Here is a 20,922-nt window from a genome sequence, read left to right on the forward strand (position 1 = left end):
AAATCATACTACGCTGCAAGCAGGATTCGAACCTGCGCAGGGAAACCCCATTGGATTTCGAGTCCAACGCCTTAACCACTCGGCCATCGCAGCTGCTTGAGTATGATGTCACTGTTGTCGTATACGAGCCATGCTCTGCTCATGTCAGGCGGAGACCAAAAAAATAAAGTAACGGAAGGACGGGGCACGTACCAGCAGTGCCCTGTTGTCCGCGCTTATTTTGCATGCTTTCATACAATTAATAAAAATAGCAACATGCATCACTCAAAGTGAGTGAAAGGGCACAGATGAGTGGTAATCAATCACTGCATGTTTCTACCCACTTTTCCCTATATTACGGCGGTGGTAACAGGCCCTTAAGTATACTATGAAAGAGTCCAAAAGCCTAAACAAGACATGCATCATAAAAAAAGTACTCTTTTCATGACTTGTCTAGATCAGGCAGGACAGGTCCAGACTACAAACCCTTCCGAGCCACCAGCTCTCTAAAACACTTCCTGGGTGTGGAAATTGTCTCAATGTTTACATCTAGTTTGAGTTTTTTCCATTTAACTCTGTGACTTGATGAGGATTGCGAACAAGAAGTGAACATTTCCTTAACTAAACCAAATGGTGTTCATGCAAAATCACACTACGCTGCAAGCAGGATTCGAACCTGCGCAGGGAAACCCCATTGGATTTCGAGTCCAACGCCTTAACCACTCGGCCATCGCAGCTGCATGAGTATGATGTCACTGTTGTCGTATACGAGCCATACTCTGCTCATGTCAGGCCGAGACCAAAAAATAAAGTAACAGAAGGACGGGGCACGTACCAGCAGTGCCCTGTTGTCCTCACTTATTTTGCATGCTTTCATAAAATTAATAAAAATAGCAACATGCATCACTCAAAGTGAGTGAAAGGGCACAGATGAGTGGTAATCAATCATTGCGCATTTCTACCCTCTTTTCCCTATATTACAGCGGTGGTAACGGGCCCTTAAGTGTATTAAGAAAGAGTCCAAAAGCCTAAACAAGACACGCTTCACAAAAAAATAATTACTCTTTTCATGACTTGTCTAGATCATGCAGGACAGGTCCAGACTACGAACTCTTCCGAGGCACCTGCTCTCTAAAACACTTCCTGGGTGTGGAAATTGTCTCAATGTTTACATCTAGTTTGAGTTTTTGCCGTTTAACTCTGTGACTTGATGAGGATTGCGTAACAAGAAGTAAACATTTACTTAACTAAACCAAATGGTGTTCATGCAAAATCTCATGACGCTGCAAGCAGGATTCGAACCTACGCGGGGAAACCCCATTGGATTTCAAGTCCAACGCCTTAACCACTCGGCCATCGCAGCTGCGTGAGTATGATGTCACAGTTGTCGTATACGAGCCATGCACTACTCACGTCAGGCCAAGACATAAAAAATAAAGTAACAGAAGGACGGGGCACGTACCAGCAGTGCCCTGTTGTCCTCACTTATTTTGCATGCTTTCAGACAATTCATAAAAATAGCAATACGCATCACTCAAAGTGAGTGACAGGGCACCGATGAGCGGTAAACAATCACTGCACATTTCTATTCTCGTTTCCCTATATTACGGCGGTGGCAACGGGCCCTTAAGTGTACTCAGAAAGAGTCCAAAAGCTTAAACAAGACACGCTTCATAAAAAAAAGTACTCTTTTCATGACTTGTCTAGATCAGGCAGGACAGGTCCAGACTACGAACCCTTCCGAGCCACCTGCTCTCTAAAACACTTCCTGAGTGTGGAAATTGTCTCAATGTTTACATCTAGTTTGAGTTTTTGCAGTTTAACTCTGTGACTTGATGAGGATTGCGTAATGAGAAGTGAACATTTACTTAACTAAACCAAATGGTGTTCATGCAAAATCTCATGCCGCTGCAAGCAGGATTCAAATCTACACAGGGAAACCCCATTGGATTTCAAGTCCAACGCCTTAACCACTCGGCCATTGCAGCTGCGTGAGTATGATGTCACTGTTGTCGTATACGAGCCATGCGCTACTCATGTCAGGTCGAGACCTAAAAAATAAAGTAACGGAAGGACGGGGCACATACCAGCAGTGCCCTGTTGTCCTCACTTATTTCGCATACTTTCATACAATTAATAAAAATAGCAATATGCATCACTAAAAATGAGTGACAGGGCACAGATGAGCGGTAATCAACCACTGCACATTTCTACCCTCGTTTCCATGTATTACGGCGGTGGCAACGGGCCCTTAAGTGTACTCATAAAGAGTCCAAAAGCCTAAACAAGACACGCTTCATAAAAAAAATTACTCATTTCGTAACTTGTCTAGATCAGGCAGGATAGGTCCAGACTACAAACCCTTCCGAGCCACCTGCTCTCTAAAACACTTCCTAGGTGTGGAAATTGTTTCAATGTTTACATCTAGTTTGAGTTTTTGCCATTTAACTCTGTGACTTGATGAGGATTGCGTAAGGAGAAGTGAACATTTCCTTAACTAAACCAAATGGTGTTCATGCAAAATCACACTACGCTGCAAGCAGGATTCGAACCTGCGCAGGGAAACCCCATTGGATTTCGAGTCCAAGGCCTTAACCACTCGGCCATCGCAGCTGCATGAGTATGATGTCACAGTTGTCGTATACGAGCCATGCTCTGCTCATGTCAGGCGGAGACCAAAAAAATAAAGTAACGGAAGGACGGGGCACGTACCAGCAGTGCCCTGTTGTCCTTCATTATTTTGCATGCTTTCATACAATTAATAAAAATAGCAACATGCATCGCTCAAAGTGAGTGAAAAGGCACAGATGAGTGGTAATCAATCATTGCGCATTTCTACCCTCTTTTCCCTATATTACGGCGGTGGTGACGGGCCCTTAAGTGTACTAAGAAAGAGTCCAAAAGCCTAAACAAGACACGCTTCATAAAAAAATAATTACTCTTTTCATGACTTGTCTAGATCATGCAGGACAGGTCCAGACTACGAACCCTTCCGAGGCACCTGCTCTCTAAAACACTTCCTGGGTGTGGAAATTGTTTCAATGTTTACATCTAGTTTGAGTTTTTGCCGTTTAACTCTGTGACTTGATGAGGATTGCGTAACAAGAAGTAAACATTTAGTTAACTAAACCAAATGGTGTTCATGCAAAATCTCTTGACGCTGCAAGCAGAATTCGAACTTACGCGGAGAAACCCCATTGGATTTCAAGTCCAACGCCTTAACCACTCGGCCATCGCAGCTGCGTGAGTATGATGTCACAGTTGTCGTATACTAGCCATGCACTACTCACGTCAGGCCGAGACATAAAAAATAAAGTAACAGAAGGACGGGGCACGTACCAGCAGTGCCCTGTTGTCCTCACTTATTTTGCATGCTTTCATACAATTAATAAAAATAGCAATACGCATCACTCAAAGTGAGTGACAGGGCACCGATGAGCGGTAATCAATCACTGCACATTTCTATCCTCGTTTCCCTATATTACGGCGGTGGCAACGGGCCCTTAAGTGTACTCAGAAAGAGTCCAAAACACTTCCTGGGTGTGGAAATTGTCTCAATGTTTACATCTAGTTTGAGTTTTTGCAGTTTAACTCTGTGACTTGATGAGGATTGCGTAATGAGAAGTGAACATTAACTTAACCTAACCAAATAGTGTTCATGCAAAATCTCATGCCGCTGCAAGCAGGTTTCGAACCTACGTGGGGAAACCCCATTGGATTTCAAGTCCAACGCCTTAACCACTCGGCCATCGCAGCTGCATGAGTATGATGTCACTGTTGTCGTATACGAGCCCTGCGCTACTCATGTCAGGTCGAGACCTAAAAAATAAAGTAACGGAAGGACGGGGCACATACCATCAGTGCCCTGTTGTCCTCACTTATTTCGCATACTTTCATACAATTAATAAAAATAGCAATACGCATCACTCAAAGTGAGTGACAGGGCACCGATGAGCGGTAATCAATCACTGCACATTTCTATCCTCGTTTCCCTATATTACGGCGGTGGCAACGGGCCCTTAAGTGTACTCAGAAAGAGTCCAAAAGCTTAAAGAAGACACGCTTCATAAAAAAAGTACTCTTTTCATGACTTGTCTAGATCAGGCAGGACAGGTCCAGACTACAAACCCTTCCGAGCCACCAGCTCTCTAAAACACTTCCTAGGTGTGGAAATTGTTTCAATGTTTACATCTAGTTTGAGTTTTTGCCGTTTAACTCTGTGACTTGATGAGGATTGCGTAACAAGAAGTAAACATTTACTTACCTAAACCAAATGGTGTTCATGCAAAATCTCATGACGCTGCAAGCAGGATTCGAACCTACGCGGGGAAACCCCATTGGATTTCAAGTCCAAGGCCTTAACCACTCGGCCATCGCAGCTGCGTGAGTATGATGTCCCAGTTGTCGTATACGAGCCATGCACTACTCACGTCAGGCCGAGACATAAAAAATAAAGTAACAGAAGGACGGGACACGTACCAGCAGTGCCCTGTTGTCCTCACTTATTTGGCATGCTTTCATACAATTAATAAAAATAGCAATACGCATCACTCAAAGTGAGTGACAGGGCACCGATGAGCGGTAATCAATCACTGCACATTTCTACCCTCGTTTCCATATATTACGGTGGTGGCAACGGGCCCTTAAGTGTACTTGGAAAGAGTCCAAAAGCCTAAACAAGACACGCTTCATAAAAAAAAATACTCATTTCGTAACTTGTCTAGATCAGGCAGGATAGGTCCAGACTACAAACCCTTCCGAGCCACCTGCTCTCTAAAACACTTCCTAGGTGTGGAAATTGTTTCAATGTTTACATCTAGTTTGAGTTTTTGCCGTTTAACTCTGTGACTTGATGAGGATTGCGTAACAAGAAGTAAACATTTACTTAACTAAACCAAATGGTGTTCATGCAAAATCACACTACGCTGCAAGCAGGATTCGAACCTGCGCAGGGAAACCCCATTGGATTTCAAGTCCAACGCCTTAACCACTCGGCCATCGCAGCTGCGGCCGTATGATGTCACAGTTGTCGTATACGAGCCATGCACTACTCACGTCAGGCCGAGACATAAAAAATAAAGTTACAGAAGGACGGGGCACGTACCAGCAGTGCCCTGTTGTCCTCACTTATTTTGCATGCTTTCATACAATTAATAAAAATAGCAATATGCATCACTCAAAGTGAGTGACAGGGCACCGATGAGCGGTAATCAATCACTGCACATTTCTATCCTCGTTTCCCTATATCACGGCGGTGGCAACGGGCCCTTAAGTGTACTCAGAAAGAGTCCAAAAGCTTAAACAAGACACGCTTCATAAAAAAAAGTACTCTTTTCATGACTTGTCTAGATCAGGTAGGACAGGTCCAGACTACAAACCCTTCCGAGGCACCTGCTCTCTAAAACACTTCCTGGGTGTGGAAATTGTCTCAATGTTTACATCTAGTTTGAGTTTTTGCAGTTTAACTCTGTGACTTGATGAGGATTGCGTAATGAGAAGTGAACATTTACTTAACTTAACCAAATGGTGTTCATGCAAAATCTCATGCCGCTGCAAGCAGGATTCGAACCTACGTGGGGAAACCCGATTGGATTTCAAGTCCAACGCCTTAACCACTCGGCCATCGCAGCTGCGTGAGTATGATGTCACAGTTGTCGTATACGAGCCATGCACTACTCACGTCAGGCCGAGACATAAAAAATAAAGTAACAGAAGGACGGGACACGTACCAGCAGTGCCCTGTTGTCCTCACTTATTTGGCATGCTTTCATACAATTAATAAAAATAGCAATACGCATCACTCAAAGTGAGTGACAGGGCACCGATGAGCGGTAATCAATCACTGCACATTTCTATCCTCGTTTCCCTATATTACGGCGTTGGCAACGGGCCCTTAAGTGTACTCAGAAAGAGTCCAAAAGCTTAAACAAGACACGCTTCATAAAAAAAAGTACTCTTTTCATGACTTGTCTAGATCAGGCAGGACAGGTCCAGACTACGAACCCTTCCGAGCCACCTGCTCTCTAAAACACTCCCTGGGTGTGGAAATTGTCTCAATGTTTACATCTAGTTTGAGTTTTTGCCATTTAACTCTGTGACTTGATGAGGATTGCGTAACGAGAAGTGAACATTTCCTTAACTAAACCAAATGGTGTTCATGCAAAATCTCATGACGCTACAAGCAGGATTTGAACCTACGCGGGGAAACCCCAATGGATTCCAAGTCCAACGCCTTAACCACTCGGCCATCGCAGCTGCGAGAGTATGATGGCACAGTTGTCGTATACGAGCCATGCACTACTCACGTCAGGCCGAGACATAAAAAATAAAGTAACAGAAGGACGGGGCACGTACCAGCAGTGCCCTGTTGTCCTCACTTATTTTGCATGCTTTGATACAATTAATAAAAATAGCAATACGCATCACTCAAAGTGAGTGACAGGGCACCGATGAGCGGTAATCAATCACTGCACATTTCTATCCTCGTTTCCCTATATTACGGCGGTGGCAACGGTCCCTTAAGTGTACTCAGAAAGAGTCCAAAAGCTTAAACAAGACACGCTTCATAAAAAAAGTACTCTTTTCATGACTTGTCTAGATCAGGCAGGACAGGTCCAGACTACGAACCCTTCCGAGCCACCTGCTCTCTAAAACACTTCCTAGGTGTGGAAATTGTTTTAATGTTTACATCTAGTTTGAGTTTTTGCCATTTAACTCTGTGACTTGATGAGGATTGCGTAACGAGAAGTGAACATTTCCTTAACTAAACCAAATGGTGTTCATGCAAAATCATACTACGCTGCAAGCAGGACTCGAACCTGCGCAGGGAAACCCCATTGGATTTCGAGTCCAACGCCTTAACCAGTCGGCCATCGCAGCTGCATGAGTATGATGTCACTGTTGTCGTATACGAGCCATGCTCTGCTCATGTCAGGCGGAGACCAAAAAAATTAAGTAACGGAAGGACGGGGCACGTACCAGCAGTGCCCTGTTGTCCTCACTTATTTCGCATACTTTCATACAATTAATAAAAATAGCAATACGCATCACTCAAAGTGAGTGACAGGGCACCGATGAGTGGTAATCAATCACTGCACAATTCTATCCTCGTTTCCCTATATTACGGCGGTGGCAACAGGCCCTTAAGTGTACTCAGAAAGAGTCCAAAAGCTTAAAGAAGACACGCTTCATAAAAAAAAGCACTCTTTTCATGACTTGTCTAGATCAGGCAGGACAGGTCCAGACTACAAACCCTTCCGAGGCACCAGCTCTCTAAAACACTTCCTAGGTGTGGAAATTGTTTCAATGTTTACATCTAGTTTGAGTTTTTGCCGTTTAACTCTGTGACTTGATGAGGATTGCGTAACAAGAAGTAAACATTTACTTAACTAAACCAAATGGTGTTCATGCAAAATCTCATGACGCTGCAAGCAGGATTCGAACCTACGCGGGGAAACCCCATTGGATTTCAAGTCCAACGCCTTAACCACTCGGCCATCGCAGCTGCGTCCGTATGATGTCACGGTTGTCGTATACGAGCCATGCACTACTCACGTCAGGCCGAGACATAAAAAATAAAGTTACAGAAGGACGGGGCACGTACCAGCAGTGCCCTGTTGTCCTCACTTATTTTGCGTGCTTTCATACAATTAATAAAAATAGCAATATGCATCACTCAAATTGAGTGACAGGGCACCGATGAGCGGTAATCAATCACTGCACATTTCTATCCTCGTTTCCCTATATCACGGCGGTGGCAACGGGCCCTTAAGTGTACTCAGAAAGAGTCCAAAAGCTTAAACAAGACACGCTTCATAAAAAAAAGTACTCTTTTCATGACTTGTCTAGATCAGGTAGGACAGGTCCAGACTACAAACCCTTCCGAGGCACCTGCTCTCTAAAACACTTCCTGGGTGTGGAAATTGTCTCAATGTTTACATCTAGTTTGAGTTTTTGCAGTTTAACTCTGTGACTTGATGAGGATTGCGTAATGAGAAGTGAACATTTACTTAACTTAACCAAATGGTGTTCATGCAAAATCTCATGCCGCTGCAAGCAGGATTCGAACCTACGTGGGGAAACCCGATTGGATTTCAAGTCCAACGCCTTAACCACTCGGCCATCGCAGCTGCGTGAGTATGATGTCACAGTTGTCGTATACGAGCCATGCACTACTCACGTCAGGCCGAGACATAAAAAATAAAGTAACAGAAGGACGGGACACGTACCAGCAGTGCCCTGTTGTCCTCACTTATTTGGCATGCTTTCATACAATTAATAAAAATAGCAATACGCATCACTCAAAGTGAGTGACAGGGCACCGATGAGCGGTAATCAATCACTGCACATTTCTATCCTCGTTTCCCTATATTACGGCGTTGGCAACGGGCCCTTAAGTGTACTCAGAAAGAGTCCAAAAGCTTAAACAAGACACGCTTCATAAAAAAAAGTACTCTTTTCATGACTTGTCTAGATCAGGCAGGACAGGTCCAGACTACGAACCCTTCCGAGCCACCTGCTCTCTAAAACACTCCCTGGGTGTGGAAATTGTCTCAATGTTTACATCTAGTTTGAGTTTTTGCCATTTAACTCTGTGACTTGATGAGGATTGCGTAACGAGAAGTGAACATTTCCTTAACTAAACCAAATGGTGTTCATGCAAAATCTCATGACGCTACAAGCAGGATTTGAACCTACGCGGGGAAACCCCAATGGATTTCAAGTCCAACGCCTTAACCACTCGGCCATCGCAGCTGCGAGAGTATGATGGAACAGTTGTCGTATACGAGCCATGCACTACTCACGTCAGGCCGAGACATAAAAAATAAAGTAACAGAAGGACGGGGCACGTACCAGCAGTGCCCTGTTGTCCTCACTTATTTTGCATGCTTTGATACAATTAATAAAAATAGCAATACGCATCACTCAAAGTGAGTGACAGGGCACCGATGAGCGGTAATCAATCACTGCACATTTCTATCCTCGTTTCCCTATATTACGGCGGTGGCAACGGGCCCTTAAGTGTACTCAGAAAGAGTCCAAAAGCTTAAACAAGACACGCTTCATAAAAAAAGTACTCTTTTCATGACTTGTCTAGATCAGGCAGGACAGGTCCAGACTACGAACCCTTCCGAGCCACCTGCTCTCTAAAACACTTCCTAGGTGTGGAAATTGTTTTAATGTTTACATCTAGTTTGAGTTTTTGCCATTTAACTCTGTGACTTGATGAGGATTGCGTAACGAGAAGTGAACATTTCCTTAACTAAACCAAATGGTGTTCATGCAAAATCATACTACGCTGCAAGCAGGATTCGAACCTGCGCAGGGAAACCCCATTGGATTTCGAGTCCAACGCCTTAACCAGTCGGCCATCGCAGCTGCATGAGTATGATGTCACTGTTGTCGTATACGAGCCATGCTCTGCTCATGTCAGGCGGAGACCAAAAAAATTAAGTAACGGAAGGACGGGGCACGTACCAGCAGTGCCCTGTTGTCCTCGCTTATTTTGCATGCTTTCATACAATTAATAAAAATAGCAACATGCATCACTCAAAGTGAGTGAAAGGGCACAGATGAGTGGTAATCAATCACTGCATGTTTCTACTCACTTTTCCCTATATTACGGCGGTGGTAACAGGCCCTTAAGTGTACTATGAAAGAGTCCAAAAGCCTAAACAAGACATGCATCATAAAAAAAAGTACTCTTTTCATGACTTGTCTAGATCAGGCAGGACAGGTCCAGACTACAAACCCTTCCAAGCCACCAGCTCTCTTAAACACTTCCTGGGTGTGGAAATTGTCTCAATGTTTACATCTAGTTTGAGTTTTTTCCATTTAACTCTGTGACTTGATGAGGATTGCGAACAAGAAGTGAACATTTCCTTAACTAAACCAAATGGTGTTCATGCAAAATCTCATGACGCTGCAAGCAGGATTCGAACCAGCGCAGGGAAACCCCATTGGATTTCGAGTCCAACGCCTTAACCACTCGGCCATCGCAGCTGCGTGAGTATGATGTCACTGTTGTCGTATACGAGCCATACTCTGCTCATGTCAGGCCGAGACCAAAAAATAAAGTAACAGAAGGACGGGGCACGTACCAGCAGTGCCCTGTTGTCCTCACTTATTTTGCATGCTTTCATACAATTAATAAAAATAGCAACATGCATCACTCAAAGTGAGTGAAAGGGCACCGATGAGCGGTAATCAATCACTGCACATTTCTATCCTCGTTTCCCTATATTACAGCGGTGGTAACGGGCCCTTAAGTGTACTCAGAAAGAGTCCAAAAGCTTAAACAAGACACGCTTCATAAAAAAAAGTACTCTTTTCATGACTTGTCTAGATCAGGCAGGACAGGTCCAGACTACGAACCCTTCCGAGCCACCTGCTCTCTAAAACACTCCCTGGGTGTGGAAATTGTCTCAATGTTTACATCTAGTTTGAGTTTTTGCCATTTAACTCTGTGACTTGATGAGGATTGCGTAACGAGAAGTGAACATTTCCTTAACTAAACCAAATGGTGTTCATGCAAAATCTCATGACGCTACAAGCAGGATTTGAACCTACGCGGGGAAACCCCAATGGATTCCAAGTCCAACGCCTTAACCACTCGGCCATCGCAGCTGCGAAAGTATGATGGCACAGTTGTCGTATACGAGCCATGCACTACTCACGTCAGGCCGAGACATAAAAAATAAAGTAACAGAAGGACGGGGCACGTACCAGCAGTGCCCTGTTGTCCTCACTTATTTTGCATGCTTTGATACAATTAATAAAAATAGCAATACGCATCACTCAAAGTGAGTGACAGGGCACCGATGAGCGGTAATCAATCACTGCACATTTCTATCCTCGTTTCCCTATATTACGGCGGTGGCAACGGTCCCTTAAGTGTACTCAGAAAGAGTCCAAAAGCTTAAACAAGACACGCTTCATAAAAAAAGTACTCTTTTCATGACTTGTCTAGATCAGGCAGGACAGGTCCAGACTACGAACCCTTCCGAGCCACCTGCTCTCTAAAACACTTCCTAGGTGTGGAAATTGTTTTAATGTTTACATCTAGTTTGAGTTTTTGCCATTTAACTCTGTGACTTGATGAGGATTGCGTAACGAGAAGTGAACATTTCCTTAACTAAACCAAATGGTGTTCATGCAAAATCATACTACGCTGCAAGCAGGATTCGAACCTGCGCAGGGAAACCCCATTGGATTTCGAGTCCAACGCCTTAACCAGTCGGCCATCGCAGCTGCATGAGTATGATGTCACTGTTGTCGTATACGAGCCATGCTCTGCTCATGTCAGGCGGAGACCAAAAAAATTAAGTAACGGAAGGACGGGGCACGTACCAGCAGTGCCCTGTTGTCCTCACTTATTTCGCATACTTTCATACAATTAATAAAAATAGCAATACGCATCACTCAAAGTGAGTGACAGGGCACCGATGAGTGGTAATCAATCACTGCACAATTCTATCCTCGTTTCCCTATATTACGGCGGTGGCAACAGGCCCTTAAGTGTACTCAGAAAGAGTCCAAAAGCTTAAAGAAGACACGCTTCATAAAAAAAAGCACTCTTTTCATGACTTGTCTAGATCAGGCAGGACAGGTCCAGACTACAAACCCTTCCGAGGCACCAGCTCTCTAAAACACTTCCTAGGTGTGGAAATTGTTTCAATGTTTACATCTAGTTTGAGTTTTTGCCGTTTAACTCTGTGACTTGATGAGGATTGCGTAACAAGAAGTAAACATTTACTTAACTAAACCAAATGGTGTTCATGCAAAATCTCATGACGCTGCAAGCAGGATTCGAACCTACGCGGGGAAACCCCATTGGATTTCAAGTCCAACGCCTTAACCACTCGGCCATCGCAGCTGCGTCCGTATGATGTCACGGTTGTCGTATACGAGCCATGCACTACTCACGTCAGGCCGAGACATAAAAAATAAAGTTACAGAAGGACGGGGCACGTACCAGCAGTGCCCTGTTGTCCTCACTTATTTTGCGTGCTTTCATACAATTAATAAAAATAGCAATATGCATCACTCAAATTGAGTGACAGGGCACCGATGAGCGGTAATCAATCACTGCACATTTCTATCCTCGTTTCCCTATATCACGGCGGTGGCAACGGGCCCTTAAGTGTACTCAGAAAGAGTCCAAAAGCTTAAACAAGACACGCTTCATAAAAAAAAGTACTCTTTTCATGACTTGTCTAGATCAGGTAGGACAGGTCCAGACTACAAACCCTTCCGAGGCACCTGCTCTCTAAAACACTTCCTGGGTGTGGAAATTGTCTCAATGTTTACATCTAGTTTGAGTTTTTGCAGTTTAACTCTGTGACTTGATGAGGATTGCGTAATGAGAAGTGAACATTTACTTAACTTAACCAAATGGTGTTCATGCAAAATCTCATGCCGCTGCAAGCAGGATTCGAACCTACGTGGGGAAACCCGATTGGATTTCAAGTCCAACCCCTTAACCACTCGGCCATCGCAGCTGCGTGAGTATGATGTCACAGTTGTCGTATACGAGCCATGCACTACTCACGTCAGGCCGAGACATAAAAAATAAAGTAACAGAAGGACGGGACACGTACCAGCAGTGCCCTGTTGTCCTCACTTATTTGGCATGCTTTCATACAATTAATAAAAATAGCAATACGCATCACTCAAAGTGAGTGACAGGGCACCGATGAGCGGTAATCAATCACTGCACATTTCTATCCTCGTTTCCCTATATTACGGCGTTGGCAACGGGCCCTTAAGTGTACTCAGAAAGAGTCCAAAAGCTTAAACAAGACACGCTTCATAAAAAAAAGTACTCTTTTCATGACTTGTCTAGATCAGGCAGGACAGGTCCAGACTACGAACCCTTCCGAGCCACCTGCTCTCTAAAACACTCCCTGGGTGTGGAAATTGTCTCAATGTTTACATCTAGTTTGAGTTTTTGCCATTTAACTCTGTGACTTGATGAGGATTGCGTAACGAGAAGTGAACATTTCCTTAACTAAACCAAATGGTGTTCATGCAAAATCTCATGACGCTACAAGCAGGATTTGAACCTACGCGGGGAAACCCCAATGGATTTCAAGTCCAACGCCTTAACCACTCGGCCATCGCAGCTGCGAGAGTATGATGGAACAGTTGTCGTATACGAGCCATGCACTACTCACGTCAGGCCGAGACATAAAAAATAAAGTAACAGAAGGACGGGGCACGTACCAGCAGTGCCCTGTTGTCCTCACTTATTTTGCATGCTTTGATACAATTAATAAAAATAGCAATACGCATCACTCAAAGTGAGTGACAGGGCACCGATGAGCGGTAATCAATCACTGCACATTTCTATCCTCGTTTCCCTATATTACGGCGGTGGCAACGGGCCCTTAAGTGTACTCAGAAAGAGTCCAAAAGCTTAAACAAGACACGCTTCATAAAAAAAGTACTCTTTTCATGACTTGTCTAGATCAGGCAGGACAGGTCCAGACTACGAACCCTTCCGAGCCACCTGCTCTCTAAAACACTTCCTAGGTGTGGAAATTGTTTTAATGTTTACATCTAGTTTGAGTTTTTGCCATTTAACTCTGTGACTTGATGAGGATTGCGTAACGAGAAGTGAACATTTCCTTAACTAAACCAAATGGTGTTCATGCAAAATCATACTACGCTGCAAGCAGGATTCGAACCTGCGCAGGGAAACCCCATTGGATTTCGAGTCCAACGCCTTAACCAGTCGGCCATCGCAGCTGCATGAGTATGATGTCACTGTTGTCGTATACGAGCCATGCTCTGCTCATGTCAGGCGGAGACCAAAAAAATTAAGTAACGGAAGGACGGGGCACGTACCAGCAGTGCCCTGTTGTCCTCGCTTATTTTGCATGCTTTCATACAATTAATAAAAATAGCAACATGCATCACTCAAAGTGAGTGAAAGGGCACAGATGAGTGGTAATCAATCACTGCATGTTTCTACTCACTTTTCCCTATATTACGGCGGTGGTAACAGGCCCTTAAGTGTACTATGAAAGAGTCCAAAAGCCTAAACAAGACATGCATCATAAAAAAAAGTACTCTTTTCATGACTTGTCTAGATCAGGCAGGACAGGTCCAGACTACAAACCCTTCCAAGCCACCAGCTCTCTTAAACACTTCCTGGGTGTGGAAATTGTCTCAATGTTTACATCTAGTTTGAGTTTTTTCCATTTAACTCTGTGACTTGATGAGGATTGCGAACAAGAAGTGAACATTTCCTTAACTAAACCAAATGGTGTTCATGCAAAATCTCATGACGCTGCAAGCAGGATTCGAACCAGCGCAGGGAAACCCCATTGGATTTCGAGTCCAACGCCTTAACCACTCGGCCATCGCAGCTGCGTGAGTATGATGTCACTGTTGTCGTATACGAGCCATACTCTGCTCATGTCAGGCCGAGACCAAAAAATAAAGTAACAGAAGGACGGGGCACGTACCAGCAGTGCCCTGTTGTCCTCACTTATTTTGCATGCTTTCATACAATTAATAAAAATAGCAACATGCATCACTCAAAGTGAGTGAAAGGGCACCGATGAGCGGTAATCAATCACTGCACATTTCTATCCTCGTTTCCCTATATTACAGCGGTGGTAACGGGCCCTTAAGTGTACTCAGAAAGAGTCCAAAAGCTTAAACAAGACACGCTTCATAAAAAAAAGTACTCTTTTCATGACTTGTCTAGATCAGGCAGGACAGGTCCAGACTACGAACCCTTCCGAGCCACCTGCTCTCTAAAACACTTCCTGAGTGTGGAAATTGTCTCAATGTTTACATCTAGTTTGAGTTTTTGCAGTTTAACTCTGTGACTTGATGAGGATTGCGTAATGAGAAGTGAACATTTACTTAACTAAACCAAATGGTGTTCATGCAAAATCTCATGCCGCTGCAAGCAGGATTCAAACCTACGCAGGGAAACCCCATTGGATTTCAAGTCCAACTCCTTAACCACTCGGCCATCGCAGCTGCGTGAGTATGATGTCACAGTTGTCGTATACGAGCCATGCACTACTCACGTCAGGCCGAGATATAAAAAATAAAGTAACAGAAGGATGGGACACGTACCAGCAGTGCCCTGTTGTCCTCACTTATTTGGCATGCTTTCATACAATTAATAAATATAGCAATACGCATCACTCAAAGTGAGTGACAGGGCACCGATGAGCGGTAATCAATCACTGCACATTTCTATCCTCGTTTCCCTATATTACGGCGGTGGCAACGGGCCCTTAAGTGTACTCAGAAAGAGTCCAAAAGCTTAAACAAGACAAGCTTCATAAAAAAAAGTACTCTTTTCATGACTTGTCTAGATCAGGCAGGACAGGTCCAGACTACGAACCCTTCCGAGCCACCTGCTCTCTAAAACACTTCCTGGGTGTGGAAATTGTCTCGATGTTTACATCTAGTTTGAGTTTTTGCCATTTAACTCTGTGACTTGATGAGGATTGCGTAACGAGAAGTGAACATTTCCTTAACTAAACCAAATGGTGTTCATGCAAAATCTCATGACGCTACAAGCAGGATTCGAACCTACACGGGGAAACCCTATTGGATTTCAAGTCCAACGCCTTAACCACTCGGCCATCGCAGCTGCGTGAGTATGATGTCACTGTTGTCGTATACGAGCCATGCGCTACTCATGTCAGGTCGAGACCTAAAAAATAAAGTAACGGAAGGACGGGGCACATACCAGCAGTGCCCTGTTGTCCTCACTTATTTCGCATACTTTCATACAATTAATAAAAATAGCAATATGCATCACTCAAAATGAGTGACAGGGCACAGATGAGCGGTAATCAACCACTGCACATTTCTACCCTCGTTTCCATATATTACGGCGGTGGCAACGGGCCCTTAAGTGTACTCAGAAAGAGTCCAAAAGCCTAAACAAGACACGCTTCATAAAAAAAATTACTCATTTCGTAACTTGTCTAGATCAGGCAGGATAGGTCCAGACTACAAACCCTTCCGAGCCACCTGCTCTCTAAAACACTTCCTAGGTGTGGAAATTGTTTCAATGTTTACATCTAGTTTGAGTTTTTGCCATTTAACTCTGTGACTTGATGAGGATTGCGTAACGAGAAGTGAACATTTCCTTAACTAAACCAAATGGTGTTCATGCAAAATCACACTACGCTGATGACACACAGCTGGTCATCACACTCTCAGAAGGTCCCTCACCCTCAGCAACCAAATTCAGAGATGGCCTCGCGGCAGTCGCACAATGGATGACACTCAACTGCCTTCAGCTTAACGCCGGAAAAACGGAGGTCCTCCTCCTGGGAAAAAACCCCTCCCTCTGGAACCATCACTGGTGGCCCTCTGTGCTTGGCCCCACCCCCGTGCCAAAAGAAGTCGTCAAAAACCTTGGTGTTTGGCTCGACCCCTCACTTAGCTTTCAGTCCCACACCAAGAAAGTGGCATCCACGTGTGTGGGTCTCATGAGGAGCCTTTACCCCATACTCGGTTTTTTTGACGCAAAGACCCGCCAACTCATTATGCAAGCCATGATCCTTGCCCGGCTGGACTACGCTAATGTCCTGCTCTTGGGGGCAAACAAAGCTGAACTAGCAAGACTGCAGCGAATCCAGAACTCGGCCGCCAGAGCAGTGGTAGGGCTCCCACGCAGGTGCTCTGCCAGGCTCACCATTCGAAATTTGCACTGGCTGCCAATCGAATCACGGATCCAATTCAAAACATTGACTATGGCATTTAAAATCCTCAAGTCGGACTGCCCTGAACTCCTGCGCCCACTCCTGGTACCATACACGCCCCAGCGCAACCTGCGCTCTCTGGGACAACACCTCGTGATGGTCCCCCGAACTAAGCTCTGCAGACAGGGCGGACGCTCCTTTAAGGTCCTAGGTGCTAAGCTTTGGAACTCCCTACCTCCGCACATCCGCGCCCTTTCCAATCTGATTGCTTTCCGAAAAGCACTCAAAACCCATCTTTTCACTGTCATCTAACCCCTCTGCTGATTCCCCCCCCCCCCCTCAGGTACTGGTTAGGATCAGCGCCGGGACGCTCCGTTGCTGGGGCAGCTGTTTGCGCTTAACAAATAAAAAAAAAAAAAAAAAGCAGGATTCGAACGTGCGCAGGGAAACCCCATTGGATTTCGAGTCCAACGCCTTAACCACTCGGCCATCGCAGCTGCATGAGTATGATGTCACTGTTGTCGTATACGAGCCATGCTCTGCTCATGTCAGGCGGAGACCAAAAAAATAAAGTAACGGAAGGACGGGGCATGTACCAGCAGTGCCCTGTTGTCCTCACTTATTTTGCATGCTTTCATACAATTAATAAAAATAGCAACATGCATCACTCAAAGTGAGTGAAAGGGCACAGATGAGTGGTAATCAATCACTGCATGTTTCTACCCACTTTTCCCTATATTACGGCGGTGGTAACAGGCCCTTAAGTGTACTAAGAAAGAGTCCAAAAGCCTAAACAAGACATGCATCATAAAAAAAAGTACTCTTTTCATGACTTGTCTAGATCATGCAGGACAGGTCCAGACTACAAACCCTTCTGAGCCACCAGCTCTCTAAAACACTTCCTGGGTGTGGAAATTGTCTCAATGTTTACATCTAGTTTGAGTTTTTTCCATTTAACTCTGTAACTTGATGAGGATTGCGAACAAGAAGTGAACATTTCCTTAACTAAACCAAATGGTGTTCATGCAAAATCACACTACCCTGCAAGCAGGATTCGAACCTGCGCAGGGAAACCCCATTGGATTTTGAGTCCAACGCCTTAACCACTCGGCCATCGCAGCTGCATGAGTATAATGTCACTGTTGTCGTATACGAGCCATACTCTGCTCATGTCAGGCCGAGACCAAAAAATAAAGTAACAGAAGGACGGGGCACGTACCAGCAGTGCCCTGTTGTCCTCACTTATTTTGCATGCTTTCAGACAATTAATAAAAATAGCAATACGCATCACTCAAAGTGAGTGACAGGGCACCGATGAGCGGTAATCAATCACTGCAGATTTCTATCCTCGTTTCCCTATATTACGGCGGTGGCAACGGGCCCTTAAGTGTACTCAGAAAGAGTCCAAAAGCTTAAACAAGACACGCTTCATAAAAAAAAGTACTCTTTTCATGACTTGTCTAGATCAGGCAGGACAGGTCCAGACTACGAACCCTTCCGAGCCACCTGCTCTCTAAAACACTTCCTGAGTGTGGAAATTGTCTCAATGTTTACATCTAGTTTGAGTTTTTGCAGTTTAACTCTGTGACTTGATGAGGATTGCGTAATGAGAAGTGAACATTTACTTAACTAAACCAAATGGTGTTCATGCAAAATCTCATGCCGCTGCAAGCAGGATTCAAACCTACGCAGGGAAACCTCATTGGATTTCAAGTCCAACGCCTTAACCACTCGGCCATCGCAGCTGCGTGAGTATGATGTCACTGTTGTCGTATACGAGCCATGCGCTACTCATGTCAGGTCGAGACCTAAAAAATAAAGTAACGGAAGGACGGGGCACATACCAGCAGTGCCCTGTTGTCCTCACTTATTTCGCATACTTTCATACAATTAATAAAAATAGCAATATGCATCACTCAAAATGAGTGACAGGGCACAGATGAGCGGTAATCAATCACTGCACATTTCTACCCTCGTTTCCATATATTACGGCGGTGGCAACGGGCCCTTAAGTGTACTCAGAAAGAGTCCAAAAGCCTAAACAAGACACGCTTCATAAAAAAAATTACTCATTTCGTAACTTGTCTAGATCAGGCAGGATAGGTCCAGACTACAAACCCTTCCGAGCCACCTGCTCTCTAAAACACTTCCTAGGTGTGGAAATTGTTTCAATGTTTACATCTAGTTTGAGTTTTTGCCATTTAACTCTGTGACTTGATGAGGATTGCGTAACGAGAAGTGATCATTTCCTTAACTAAACCAAATGGTGTTCATGCAAAATCACACTACGCTGCAAGCAGGATTCGAACCTGCGCAGGGAAACCCCATTGGATTTCGAGTCCAACACCTTAACCACTCGGCCATCGCAGCTATATGAGTATGATGTCACTGTTGTCGTATACGAGCCATGCTCTGCTCATGTCAGGCGGAGACCAAAAAAATAAAGTAACGGAAGGACGGGGCACGTACCAGCAGTGCCCTGTTGTCCTTCATTATTTTGCATGCTTTCATCCAATTAATAAAAATAGCAACATGCATCACTCAAAGTGAGTGAAAGGGCACAGATGAGTGGTAATCAATCACTGCATGTTTCTACCCACTTTTCCCTATATTACGGCGGTGGTAACAGGCCCTTAAGTGTACTAAGAAAGAGTCCAAAAGCCTAAACAAGACATGCATCATAAAAAAAAGTACTCTTTTCATGACTTGTCTAGATCAGGCAGGACAGGTCCAGACTACAAACCCTTCTGAGCCACCAGCTCTCTAAAACACTTCCTGGGTGTGGAAATTGTCTCAATGTTTACTTCTAGTTTGAGTTTTTGCCATTTAACTCTGTGACTTGATGAGGATTGCGTAACGAGAAGTGATCATTTCCTTAACTAAACCAAATGGTGTTCATGCAAAATCACACTACGCTGCAAGCAGGACTCGAATCTGCGCAGGGAAACCCCATTGGATTTCGAGTCCAACGCCTTAACCACTCGGCCATCGCAGCTATATGAGTATGATGTCACTGTTGTCGTATACGAGCCATGCTCTGCTCATGTCAGGCGGAGACCAAAAAAATAAAGTAACGGAAGGACGGGGCACGTACCAGCAGTGCCCTGTTGTCCTTCATTATTTTGCATGCTTTCATACAATTAATAAAAATAGCAACATGCATCACTCAAAGTGAGTGAAAGGGCACAGATGAGTGGTAATCAATCACTGCATGTTTCTACCCACTTTTCCCTATATTACGGCGGTGGTAACAGGCCCTTAAGTGTACTAAGAAAGAGTCCAAAAGCCTAAACAAGACATGCATTATAAAAAAAAGTACTCTTTTCATGACTTGTCTAGATCAGGCAGGACAGGTCCAGACTACAAACCCTTCTGAGCCACCAGCTCTCTAAAACACTTCCTGGGTGTGGAAATTGTCTCAATGTTTACATCTAGTTTGAGTTTTTTCCATTTAACTCTGTAACTTGAGGATTGTGAACAAGAAGTGAACATTTCCTTAACTAAACCAAATGGTGTTCATGCAAAATCACACTACGCTGCAAGCAGGATTCGAACCTGCGCAGGGAAACCCCATTGGATTTCGAGTCCAACGCCTTAACCACTCAGCCATCGCAGCTGCATGAGTATGATGTCACTGTTGTCGTATACGAGCCATACTCTGCTCATGTCAGGCCGAGACCAAAAAATAAAGTAACAGAAGGACGGGGCACGTACCAGCAGTGCCCTGTTGTCCTCACTTATTTTGCATGCTTTCATACAATTAATAAAAATAGCAACATGCATCACTCAAAGTGAGTGAAAAGGCACAGATGAGTGGAAATCAATCATTGCGCATTTCTACCCTCTTTTCCCTATATTACGGCGGTGGTAACGGGCCCTTAAGTGTACTAAGAAAGAGTCCAAAAGCCTAAACAAGACACGCTTCATAAAAAAATAATTACTCTTTTCATGACTTGTCTAGATCATGCTGGACAGGTCCAGACTACGAACCCTTCCGAGGCACCTGCTCTCTAAAACACTTCCTGGGTGTGGAAATTGTCTCAATGTTTACATCTAGTTTGAGTTTTTGCCGTTTAACTCTGTGACTTGATGAGGATTGCGTAACAAGAAGTAAACATTTACTTAACTAAACCAAATGGTGTTCATGCAAAATCACACTACGCTGCAAGCAGGATTCGAACCTGCGCAGGGAAACTCCATTGGATTTCAAGTCCAACGCCTTAACCACTCAGCCATCGCAGCTGCGTCCGTATGATGT

The 20,922-nt window shown here is 44.4% G+C and overlaps 23 non-coding genes across 23 annotated transcripts; all 23 read right to left on the reverse strand.

Annotated features, from left to right (window-relative positions):
- Positions 1-11: 11 nt before the first annotated feature.
- On the reverse strand, positions 12-93 carry TRNAS-CGA (transfer RNA serine (anticodon CGA)). The gene has a single exon. It is a non-coding gene; the product is annotated as a tRNA-Ser (tRNA).
- Positions 94-634: 541 nt separating this feature from the next.
- TRNAS-CGA (transfer RNA serine (anticodon CGA)) lies at positions 635-716 on the reverse strand. Its single transcript has one exon. It is a non-coding gene; the product is annotated as a tRNA-Ser (tRNA).
- A 544-nt stretch (positions 717-1,260) lies between these two features.
- On the reverse strand, positions 1,261-1,342 carry TRNAS-UGA (transfer RNA serine (anticodon UGA)). Its single transcript has one exon. It is a non-coding gene; the product is annotated as a tRNA-Ser (tRNA).
- Positions 1,343-2,510: 1,168 nt separating this feature from the next.
- Positions 2,511-2,592, reverse strand: TRNAS-CGA (transfer RNA serine (anticodon CGA)). Its single transcript has one exon. It is a non-coding gene; the product is annotated as a tRNA-Ser (tRNA).
- A 1,061-nt stretch (positions 2,593-3,653) lies between these two features.
- On the reverse strand, positions 3,654-3,735 carry TRNAS-UGA (transfer RNA serine (anticodon UGA)). Its single transcript has one exon. It is a non-coding gene; the product is annotated as a tRNA-Ser (tRNA).
- Positions 3,736-4,277: 542 nt separating this feature from the next.
- On the reverse strand, positions 4,278-4,359 carry TRNAS-UGA (transfer RNA serine (anticodon UGA)). The gene has a single exon. It is a non-coding gene; the product is annotated as a tRNA-Ser (tRNA).
- Positions 4,360-4,902: 543 nt separating this feature from the next.
- On the reverse strand, positions 4,903-4,984 carry TRNAS-UGA (transfer RNA serine (anticodon UGA)). The gene has a single exon. It is a non-coding gene; the product is annotated as a tRNA-Ser (tRNA).
- Positions 4,985-5,527: 543 nt separating this feature from the next.
- TRNAS-UGA (transfer RNA serine (anticodon UGA)) lies at positions 5,528-5,609 on the reverse strand. The gene has a single exon. It is a non-coding gene; the product is annotated as a tRNA-Ser (tRNA).
- Positions 5,610-6,152: 543 nt separating this feature from the next.
- On the reverse strand, positions 6,153-6,234 carry TRNAP-UGG (transfer RNA proline (anticodon UGG)). The gene has a single exon. It is a non-coding gene; the product is annotated as a tRNA-Pro (tRNA).
- Positions 6,235-6,776: 542 nt separating this feature from the next.
- On the reverse strand, positions 6,777-6,858 carry TRNAS-CGA (transfer RNA serine (anticodon CGA)). Its single transcript has one exon. It is a non-coding gene; the product is annotated as a tRNA-Ser (tRNA).
- Positions 6,859-7,401: 543 nt separating this feature from the next.
- On the reverse strand, positions 7,402-7,483 carry TRNAS-UGA (transfer RNA serine (anticodon UGA)). Its single transcript has one exon. It is a non-coding gene; the product is annotated as a tRNA-Ser (tRNA).
- Positions 7,484-8,026: 543 nt separating this feature from the next.
- On the reverse strand, positions 8,027-8,108 carry TRNAS-UGA (transfer RNA serine (anticodon UGA)). The gene has a single exon. It is a non-coding gene; the product is annotated as a tRNA-Ser (tRNA).
- Positions 8,109-9,275: 1,167 nt separating this feature from the next.
- Positions 9,276-9,357, reverse strand: TRNAS-CGA (transfer RNA serine (anticodon CGA)). Its single transcript has one exon. It is a non-coding gene; the product is annotated as a tRNA-Ser (tRNA).
- A 542-nt stretch (positions 9,358-9,899) lies between these two features.
- Positions 9,900-9,981, reverse strand: TRNAS-CGA (transfer RNA serine (anticodon CGA)). Its single transcript has one exon. It is a non-coding gene; the product is annotated as a tRNA-Ser (tRNA).
- A 542-nt stretch (positions 9,982-10,523) lies between these two features.
- TRNAP-UGG (transfer RNA proline (anticodon UGG)) lies at positions 10,524-10,605 on the reverse strand. The gene has a single exon. It is a non-coding gene; the product is annotated as a tRNA-Pro (tRNA).
- Positions 10,606-11,147: 542 nt separating this feature from the next.
- TRNAS-CGA (transfer RNA serine (anticodon CGA)) lies at positions 11,148-11,229 on the reverse strand. Its single transcript has one exon. It is a non-coding gene; the product is annotated as a tRNA-Ser (tRNA).
- A 543-nt stretch (positions 11,230-11,772) lies between these two features.
- On the reverse strand, positions 11,773-11,854 carry TRNAS-UGA (transfer RNA serine (anticodon UGA)). Its single transcript has one exon. It is a non-coding gene; the product is annotated as a tRNA-Ser (tRNA).
- Positions 11,855-13,646: 1,792 nt separating this feature from the next.
- Positions 13,647-13,728, reverse strand: TRNAS-CGA (transfer RNA serine (anticodon CGA)). Its single transcript has one exon. It is a non-coding gene; the product is annotated as a tRNA-Ser (tRNA).
- A 542-nt stretch (positions 13,729-14,270) lies between these two features.
- TRNAS-CGA (transfer RNA serine (anticodon CGA)) lies at positions 14,271-14,352 on the reverse strand. Its single transcript has one exon. It is a non-coding gene; the product is annotated as a tRNA-Ser (tRNA).
- A 3,351-nt stretch (positions 14,353-17,703) lies between these two features.
- TRNAL-CAA (transfer RNA leucine (anticodon CAA)) lies at positions 17,704-17,785 on the reverse strand. The gene has a single exon. It is a non-coding gene; the product is annotated as a tRNA-Leu (tRNA).
- Positions 17,786-18,952: 1,167 nt separating this feature from the next.
- Positions 18,953-19,034, reverse strand: TRNAS-CGA (transfer RNA serine (anticodon CGA)). Its single transcript has one exon. It is a non-coding gene; the product is annotated as a tRNA-Ser (tRNA).
- A 543-nt stretch (positions 19,035-19,577) lies between these two features.
- Positions 19,578-19,659, reverse strand: TRNAS-CGA (transfer RNA serine (anticodon CGA)). The gene has a single exon. It is a non-coding gene; the product is annotated as a tRNA-Ser (tRNA).
- A 539-nt stretch (positions 19,660-20,198) lies between these two features.
- TRNAS-CGA (transfer RNA serine (anticodon CGA)) lies at positions 20,199-20,280 on the reverse strand. Its single transcript has one exon. It is a non-coding gene; the product is annotated as a tRNA-Ser (tRNA).
- Positions 20,281-20,922: the final 642 nt, after the last annotated feature.

The sequence above is a fragment of the Lissotriton vulgaris genome, chromosome 11, assembly GCF_964263255.1.
Source record: "Lissotriton vulgaris chromosome 11, aLisVul1.2, whole genome shotgun sequence".
Lineage (NCBI taxonomy): Eukaryota > Metazoa > Chordata > Amphibia > Caudata > Salamandridae > Lissotriton > Lissotriton vulgaris.